The 10,003-nt window shown below is 43.5% G+C and overlaps 1 long non-coding RNA gene across 1 annotated transcript; it reads right to left on the bottom strand.

Moving 5' to 3' along the window:
* Positions 1–9,998, bottom strand: LOC140682458 (uncharacterized). Its single transcript, XR_012054235.1, has 2 exons — positions 8,152–9,998; positions 1–5,404 (listed from the first exon to the last, which is right to left on the bottom strand). It is a non-coding gene; the product is annotated as an uncharacterized lncRNA (long non-coding RNA).
* Between the last annotated feature and the right edge of the window lie 5 nt (positions 9,999–10,003).

Below are 10,003 nucleotides of genomic sequence, written 5' to 3'. Positions count from 1 at the left end.
TTTAAAAACAAATACACACAGCAGCAGCAATGTATTCTCTGATCTCTGCATCTCTTACATAGCTCCTCTGGCATATCAAAACCAACAGATGCTGATCATGTGCTTTGGACAACTCTTTCCAAGTATGTGAGAGACATCACATTTTTGAGTCAAAAATGCTCTTAAGAACAAGCAAAACCAAAGTAGCTAAACTGAGATAACCTTTATGTGCACACATGTGTATCCAGTTTAAAAATGGCCATAGGTTTTAAGCCTATTCACCAATAGCATCCAGGTTTGAACATATTGAAGTATTTATTCAGTATTGCTGGCTGACACAGGCAGCTTCTGGCAGGCAGCTTGAAATGACACCTTTAACTAGAAAAAAAGTGAGGGAGCAATTTGGCGAGTGGAGAAAACTTTAAAGAGTTTGGGTGTAAAAGGGTGCAAGAGACAAACCCAGATTACTTCTGTGTCCTGGAGCAGGGCTGAGACACTGTTTGTTCCTGAAGCAATTCACTAGAGAAATACATATTCTTGGTGTTTTCCTTGAAACCTGCAGTGCTCTGTAAGCTCTCTCATAGAGAGCCATAAATAACTATGATTGTATGATTCTATTGTATGATTCTATGAACTGGAGTGCAGGAGGAAATGTGGATTCAAGTCCTCCCATACTGAAGCCACACTCCTTCCTGCCCTCACCAGGATCCATCCCTGCCTGATGATGAACAAATCCAATATTCACAGGACATGGCATCCCACATGAGCATGACTGAGGCACAAACCCAGGCCTTCCAAAACTGCCCAATGTGAACTCTCTCCCTCTTTCCCTGAGCTTGGCTGCCACTATTTTAACCCATCATCAGGCACCTCCACTAGAGATTGGCTGCACTTGCATTCTCGTGCACGTTGGGGATTTGCCTGCTCTTGCCATTTGCCAAACTTTACTGCTCTAAAACATCGGATTTGTTGCTCGGCACTAGTGCTTGCACCAATGTGGGTATGTCAGCTGTTGGCATCAGTTGCAGAGACCAGGGCAAACTTCCAGAGCAGATCAGACCTTGGATTTCTATCAAAACCCATCTGTTCCTGACTGAGAGTGATCCCCACCACATTTATAGCTGGGTGGGATAATGAGCTATTGAATCCACAAATTAGCACAACATGGAGTTCTTTTAATAGCCTTCCTCTACAGAAAGTCAAGGCTGCTAGTGTATACAAACCAGGCCAGCAAGCTAGAGGACTTATAGCTGACAGAGTCAATTGTTTTTAAAGTGTTACTGCAGTGCTGGCATTTGAAAAGCAATTTAATATTTCTCCCATGACAGTCACTTCAAATATTCTGGAAACAACCCGTATGAAACTGCAGATGACAGTTACAACACTTGTCTTTTCTGAGATGTCCAGACCAGATTTGTGTACAGCTTGTGCTGGGCAGGACTGTGAGGTGAACAATGCAGCAAACACAGCTCTTCCATCCACCTAAATCCACTTGGCAGTGGGGGTGTGCAGGGGGTGAGCCTCACACCTCAGGCCTGCCACAGGAGTGTTGTAATTAAAGAACACAAGGGCTGGAAGGAATTCACACACAGCTGCTGCAGCAGCACTCCCTCCACAGCAAGCTGCAGCACCAAGGGTTAACACTCTGCTGCCTGCCTCACAAATCTGTATAATGCCTTGCTTTGGCAGCTCATTTGCATAATTTTAAATTACTCTGGAAAATAAAATCTAAAACATAGGTTCAGACATAAGTGGTAGATACTAATGTTTCATATCCTAAGAAGGCTTGGTTAAGTCTATTTGTCTGAACTCAACAATAGAGGTTGTAAAAATAATTTTAACAGAAAGATGTTGTTTCTTTATTGCACAGCCTTGAGTGCCATTTTGACTACCTAAATAAGGTCTAATGTGCTCACCCACTCCTCACAGAGGGGATGAAGCTTGCCTACACACGCTCAGACTCTCTGGCTCTCCAGAGGGCTCTGCAGCTCCATCCTTTGCCGGGAGTGGGGAGGCGGGGGGGGGCGGTCCAGCCCACCCCTCTCATTAAACTGCAGAAACAATGCAGCAACTGGAGACTGGATCCCTGTTATCAGCGCATCCTTACCAGGGATGGGCTTCCAGGCTGTAGCTGTGTACTCAGAGGCGTCCACACCCGATGAGCTCAGCGTCCCACCTCCCACTGCCAGGAGGGATTCAGCTTAACAGAGGATGGATACTACATTTCCTCGGACGAATCACACTTCCAGCTCCATTGACTGCCATAACTAAGTCTCCACTGCCTAGTGTGGCAGACTAGACACCTAAATTCAGGTATCTGTTTTCTGGATCTGATTCCCACTCCAAATTCAGCTGACAGCCTGTGAGGTGGTCTTTGTAGGCAGAGCCCCATACCTCTCAGTAATCCTCTCCCTCATGCTGGGAGACAGATACAAAGCACAGTGTCTTCTCTCTGTGATGTGTTTCAGTGTAGGAAAAGGGGCTGTTAGCCTGCACTGGCACTTCAGTGTGTTTTAAATCATAGCTTATCAGAACAGTAGAATAAATCCTAGGAAATAGAAAGCCAAATGGCTAAGTTGCTTGTAATTATGACTGAAGCCTATCTGAACTCCTGCCCTAGTGCCTTATGTACTATAAACTTCTGTACATTCCTCAGGCAAAAGTTGGTGGCTTGTGCATTAAAATTGAATAACATTTCTAAATGGGACATCCCTAACAAATGTATTTGTGCTCTCTCATTAAAATTGAACAGCATTTCTAAATGGGACATCCCAAACCAATGTATTTGTGCTCTGTAGTCCCAAAAGCTAGGTGACACAAGAAGACATTTCCCAAAGGGCATCAGCAGTGTGCCCAGCAGGCATTCTGCCCAGGGGAGCAGCCAAGGGTTGGTTCCCCTGCCAGCTGGAAGGCATGGCGACAGGGAAAACTTCAGGCAAATTTAGCTGGATTTAGGTAGGTTGTAAAAAATGTACAAGTTTATACCTGGCTTATTTAGTTCCGTTTTTCTTTTGCCCAATGCTCATAAACCAAATTCAAACTTTGAAGTTTCCTGCAAGTGATAATATACTGACTGCCCTCCTTCAGATTCTAGTGGCATTACAGTTTTCATGAAAATGTTTCAAAGGTGACTTAGGGCCATATTTCTTCTCCTTTAGCATTTTGCAATACCTAAACCTTTTGCTTGACATTTTTGTTAAAAAATAGACAAAATATATATACAGTATTAAATATTTAAGCCCCAATAACTAAAGTCTCAGTTCACAAGTGAAACTACCTGTATGTTCAGTTAGTAGTAATTCTGAATGTGCAAATCTGCCTGCAGTTTCGTGTCAACTACCTACCTGCCTGTCTATAGAAATACGTTCACCAACACATATGCAGGCATATGCAACAGTGTTGCAATTGCTGTTATTCACAATCAAATGTTCAGCCATCAGTCAACTGTGTCCCTTTCCCCTTAACTGCAATGGAAGAAAAACCTTCCACACTATTTATTCATATTTTCTTTCCTCCATTAGTTTCAATAAAGCTAAATGTTAACTGCCAAACAGTTCCCAGCACAGTCTCCGTGTGCTCCGTTTCCTGTTGACCACTGTCTCCACTGCAATTTTTTTTCTGCCTTTCAGTACTGAAGCACCATCACCATAATCCTGTTCTGTGGGACTCACAAATGTTAGAGCTGCCTCCTTTCACATGAATTTAACATCTACTATTTTGACATTTAATCACTTCTGTGACTAGTTGCAAGACCCACTGCAACTGTGTTCTCATCTAGGGAAGACCCTATAGGGACATGGAAGAACAATAAAAAAAACCCCATCCTGTTCTATGTGAATGCCCTTAATGATTGGAAGGGGGAAAACAAAGAAGAAAAAACCTCATAACATATTTAGCAGAAGGTGCAATCACCTCTGGAAGCAAAACCCATTGTTTACAGGGAATGGGCTGTGTTTGACACTTTGCCTGCACCTCCTGACAGTAACCTGAAATGCTGAAATATGGAAGAGATATTTCAGAAGGGATGGTGGATGTGTAGCCTCTGTGTACACTCATTTTGCCAGGCCCAATTTCTCCTGAACAGCCGCTGTTTATAAGCCACTTCTCAAATGACACAGCCTCTGGTTTGCTTCAAGTGCCAGCTGTAAACGGAGGCTGCCTTGGAGCTATTTCACAATCAGATTGGCTGTCTGTGTGCCTGTGCTATTGTTCAAATCAGCAGTTTGGGCTCGCAACTCATCTTCCTCTCACCATCTTCTGTTTGATGTTGTGGAGCAGCCTGAGAGCACACAATGTGGCCTCCTTTGGGGTAAAACCAAATAGGAAATTCTGCTCCCAAAGTGGCTCGTTATCTCTGGGAAAGATATGGATGTTCAGTCCATGAGGAACAGAGCTGGCCAACAAAACCATGCTCCATAGGGGGATGGCTGGGGATTTGGCACCCACTGCTTTGTGCTACACTGAACTTCTCTGGAAATGTTTAAATTTTAATTTTTTTTTTCAAGGGGAATTAAAACCCAAGAACTATCTACTATTTCTTATGATAGTATAAATAGCCATGCATGACAAATGGCTATTTAAGGGCAGAGGAACAGCAGCTAAAAAGTGGGCTGAAAATATGTATCCTGAAAGGTAAATCCTGGCCCCACTAGAGTCCATGGAATAATTCACTTGCTTTTGACCTGGAAGGTCTCAACTCTTTTCCCTGCCAGAAACAAATTTACTCTGCAATAATTTCGGAAGGCAGTACCTGAATCAAGGCCACACAGAACTATTGCTGTGAATGTATTTCACCCGCACATTTTATAATGATGATTTCTTTTCCAAAACTGCCATCTTTGAAGGTAAATATGGTTAAGACAAGAGTAGCTAACCCAATCAAATGAAACTAATAGGGAAAAAAAAACCACAAACAAACCTTTTCTTGTCCTAGTTAATCACCTTGACAGCCTGCAGATAGATAAGGAGAAGGCAACTCCCTAGGGAACCCAGAAAACCCCTCACCTAAAGTTGCCAAAGTTCAAACAAATTCTGTCTTTCCTTACCAGGAACTTAAAGGAAGCTGCTCTGATACAAAAGAACACAATTCTGGTTTACAGCTGCCTGCACAGGAACACTTGCCCAGGTGACACAAAGTCTCAGAGATACACCCACCAAATATACTGTGCATGCCAGTTGTGCCCGTGCCACCTTACAGGGACAGTCACACCAGAGGCTGCCCACAGCCTCCTCCTTCAGCTCCTGCACAGTGCCCAGGATGCCTCGTGAGCTCCTCTTGTCACATTCAGCTGCATTTGTCACTGGACAGGTCTGGTCTACACATAAGGAAGTGATCATCTAAACTTTGTGGTGGGGCCTGGACAAGAAGAGATGTCCTAGATGTCCAGTCAGAAGGAATAGATGTTCAGAAGTGTCTCTACAGGAGCTGGAAGAGAAAGATGCAAGTAAGGGGCTACAACCATGGTGAGATGCAATGTCAAATGAGTGTCAAAATCTCAGTCTACCAGCTACTGGTGGATCTACAAACTCCACCAAACACTGGGCAGATAGCTTACTTTGATCCCAGACATGTTGTGCCAACACCCCTAAACAAAGAAAGCAAACCATACTGTAAAGGAAGGAGAAACGGATCATAGGTACCTTGAGTTACTTGGGTTGGAAAGGACATTAAAGAACATCTAGTTCCAACTTCCATGCCATGGGAAGAAATACTTTCCACTGGACCATGTTGCTCGAAGCCCCATCCAACCTTGAACGCTTCCAGGGATGAGACATCCACAGCTTCTTTGGGCAGCCTGCTCCAGTGCATCACCACCTTCACATTGAATAATTTCTACCTTACCTTTCATCTAAATCTGCCCTCTTCCAACGTAAAGCCATTACTATGTGCCTTTGTAGAAAGTCCCTCTCCAGCTTTCTTGGAGGCTAAATTTCTTGCAGAATCCTAATTTCTGTCCCTTCACTGGGGCCCTTCACTGCAGAGCTAAAGAGAGGAAATGCAGAGTAGATCAGACAAGGGAGGAGAAGGGAGATTAGGCACCTCCATAATGGCCTGATTTTAAATAATGTATTTCAGTCCAGGCTGTGTGTCAAAACTCACCATATTCACTTCTGAATATCTGAGTCTCAGCCAAATTTATGGTTTCAGAGGTTTCTGCCAGCTTAAGTGACCCAAGCATTCGAGAGGCAGCAGGAAAACCACCTAAGTCCTCCTGCTAGGGGAAAGATAAAGATCAAAGCAGAGCTTCAGTTGCTTCAGCAACTTTTTTAGTTGCTGAAAAATCACAGGGCAGAGAGAAATCATGTGTGCACTATTAGACATTGAAAAACCCAGTGTAAGAAAAGTTCCATGGAAAATGAGTTTTCATCAGCTCTGCTATGAAAGCACTACCTTACTTCAGTCTGTGACACAAGGTGATGGAAACATTGCCATGTACTTTGCTCTTCATTATAGGAACTTCTTTTCAGCCTTGGGAACAATCTAGAAACTGCAGTTTTCTGCACAGCATTCTTGCCTGACGTTTCTAGGAATGCTGGCCTCATTTCTTCCAGAGCAAAATCTTACGGTGCCAGCCTGATGTCAGCTCTGTTGATATCTGGAGTTAACAGCCTGGAAAGTGGACTCCGGAACTCTCCTTCAGTGCCTGAAGCCTTTACTTCCACTCGGGGCCTCTTCCATGACTTCTGCATGTCCTGTCAGCCACTGGCCTGTGCTACACCTGCTGGCATCTGCTCCCACTGTTTACAGAGCAAAGTCCACTGCAGTCCTCTTACCCCAATCCTCCCATCTTTAGCAGGTCCCCTCCCCTCAGAACGAACAGGCTCTGTGTAATCCGCCAGGCCTGCAGCTGCTGTATAGCAAGCAGTTGGGAATAAATCTGTCCCAGCACATTCAGAAGCTTTTTCTAATGTGAAAGTTCCTGATCCACTGGAACTGAACATCTGTGGAGCAGGAGGCTGGATAAGATGACCTCCAGAGATCCCTCTTTGGATCTCTGTGCTTCTACCAGTCTGAAAACTTCAAGAAACATTGACCCATCAAAACGGAATTTCAGATATGACAGCAGATATAACAGGAGTTATTTTGTATGGTATTTCCAAGTTGACAAAACTCTTGCACAAAAAATATATGAGCAAGAGACTTGTTCTGCAGGTTGGGTGTTGGTGTATTTATAGCTGCACCTTCATAAGGAAGCTTCTGCTTTACCTGTAGACCTGAAAATAGCACTATCTACACATGGAGGAGCTTTGCAATGTAGGCAGCCAAATTTCTTAGGACAAGAAATACAGTGTTGTCTTAAAGATATATTTTGTAAAGAAGGATTTTTTCATGACTTGGCAAACATGAATTCAAAATGTAATTTCAGTATTGGATGCTCACATCCAAGACTGGGGCAATTGAGAGAACACTTTGGACAAATCTTCTGTTTTGAAGTACTTAAAAACACAGGTTGTAAGGATGAGTAGCTCTGCAATCAGAAAGCAATTTTATTTGAAGTCAAATTCAGATAATCAAAGGGCCATCACGCTGTTACCCCCGTAATTATCTTCCAAAACCAAGTGGCCAAAGCAGGCATTCAATGCTTGCCACTTCCTGGTAATGCAAAAGTCAACCAGTAAGATTCAGCCTCACATCCTTGAGCTGGAACTTCCTCCATATTCCAAACTCCTGTCAGAATAACATCATGGGTTGAGCACTTGGCTTTGTGTCCCCTCACCCATGTTTAGTTGCCATTTTAGACAGCAGTGTAAACTCTTCCTGTGAACAAGAGCTGACATTTGCACTACTCAAGGTTATTCTGGCTCTGAATACAGTTCCAGTGGAATTTGTTTTAATTAAAAAAAAAAATTTGGTCATGCTGAGTGTTTGCATTGGCAAAGCCACAAGCAATGGCTAAAACTGGGGTTCAGACACAATGTAAACAGATGTGCACCCCCCTTAGGGCTTCCCCAACTCCTTTCCTGTATCTAGCCAGTTTCCATAACCCATTAACTTTTAAAGGCTGTATGTTAATGGTGGAAGAGAGAGAGCAATGGAAATCTCTTCCTTATACCCATCCCCTTGAAGAATTCCAATGAACAAGTCATAGCATTTGGAAATGTAAATGCTTTGGAGAGCTACATCTTGAACAGAAAAGCAAACACAATTATCTGGAATTTCCCAAAACCTACCAAAAATTCTTGACAGCATTCAGAAGGGCTCTGCAGGAATTCATGTGACCCATCTTCCTGCTGTTCAATGGAAAAAAGAAATGATGGCCAAAGGGAAATATTTTTATTTTTTACATGGGAAAAAAAAATCAAATTGAGAAGCAAGGCTTTTCAGGTGCTTATCAAAACATGCAAGTGATTCTGATAAAATAACTGAGGTCAACACAGCTCACAAGAATCACTGTGATAAACACCACAAATATTTTCAGGGAAAGCATAAAGACTGATGTTGGGAAGAAAAAAGGCAGAAAAAACCTAACAAACTTAGGTACAGTCAAACACAGAACTAAATAATAAATAAATGCTAAGCTCTGTTCTAACAGGAAAAAATGTAAAAATGTAAACATGGATCTACTAGTTTTTAAAAGCACAGCTACTGCACTGTCTCACTACCAAACAGAACGAGTCCTATTCCACGCCTCATAGATTTCCAGAAACCTGTTAGTATTTCCCTCCCAGGATAAGCTAAATTACTTATTTGTATTCTTGGAGGCATTTGAGTATCACTGCCACTTGAGAACAGAACATGTGGAGAAACTTCATCTAAAAAATCTGGAATGCATCAATTGAGTATTTCTTCTCTCTATGACATTTCCTCATGTTAATGATAGTTGGGGAAAAAAGGCTTCATAAACTCCTCCAAATCTCCGGGCAGCAAGCAGCTGCATCAGCCTATTCTTGGATTAGCTCCTTTCAGCTGAACTGGAAAAAGAGCCTAGGAAGAAAAGGGAGTGGAAGATGGGAACTTACAAAGTTCCTTAAGGTCTGAAAGTGGGGAACAAACTGAGATTTTTAGTGTTTACGATTATACAGACTCAGAAATCAATTTTAACTCACTGAACTAGGTTCTGAAAGTTTTTTGGCACTGTTAGCATGTGATCACCATCATTCCTCACATGCTAAAACATTCCGAGTCAGTTTTCCAATTTCTGATTTCTCGAAAACAAGCAAGAGCAGGCTGCAAAAGGAGTAAATTCCAGTTAAAAAAAAAAAAAAATCACCAAAATCAAAGCTTGGTACAATCCCTGCTAAGGTGTTTAGTTTCTATAGAAACAAATGGCTGTTTTATTGACTTCGCTACTCAACCTTCGGTACATTGACATGTTAATTTGTTAAAAACAGCTCCATTGGCAAGGTGTGGAACAATTCAATTGAACCCTGTCCAGAAGGAAGGCATGCCAGGCCAGAGGCACCGAGTTTCACAGCGTGGTACCTTTTTATTCTTCTATACCACCAACCTAGTGGTTAGCCTAAAGAAGACTGCGAAGGGACCGCATCAAAGATATAAATATCTTAAAGGAATGTGTCAAGAAGATGTTGCCAGATGCCTTTTGCTGGTGCCTAGCGATAGGACGAGGACTACAGGCCCTAAACTGAAATACAAGTTCTACCTCACCGTAAGGTAGAGCGGCTTTATGCAGAGTGTCAGAGCACGGAAGAAGCTGCCCAGGGATGTCGCTCCCCCTCTGGAGGCATTCCAAACCCACCTGGACACGTTCCCGTGTCACCTGCTCCGGATGACCCTGCCTTGCCAGAGGGGCACATCTGCATGATCTCCAGAGGTTCCTTCCAACCCTAATGATTCTGGGAACCTCCCTGAAAAATTGTGAAAATTCCCGGCTGCTGAAGGGAAGACTGGCTAGAAATGCAACAAGAAACGCAGCCGGAAAGGAGAGAGTCAGCACGGGCCGACGGGCGCTGGGCCTGAAGCACCTGCGGGCAGCGGGGGAAATCCCTGTGCCCCTCACGGGGCAGCCCCGGGGAGCAGCGCCTCCCTGCCCCGCTGTCCCCGGAGCGCCCCGGCCGGAGGCGG

This window comes from Taeniopygia guttata, chromosome 2 (genome assembly GCF_048771995.1).
Source record: "Taeniopygia guttata chromosome 2, bTaeGut7.mat, whole genome shotgun sequence".
NCBI lineage: Eukaryota > Metazoa > Chordata > Aves > Passeriformes > Estrildidae > Taeniopygia > Taeniopygia guttata.
This window is presented reverse-complemented; position numbering and strand designations above follow the sequence as displayed.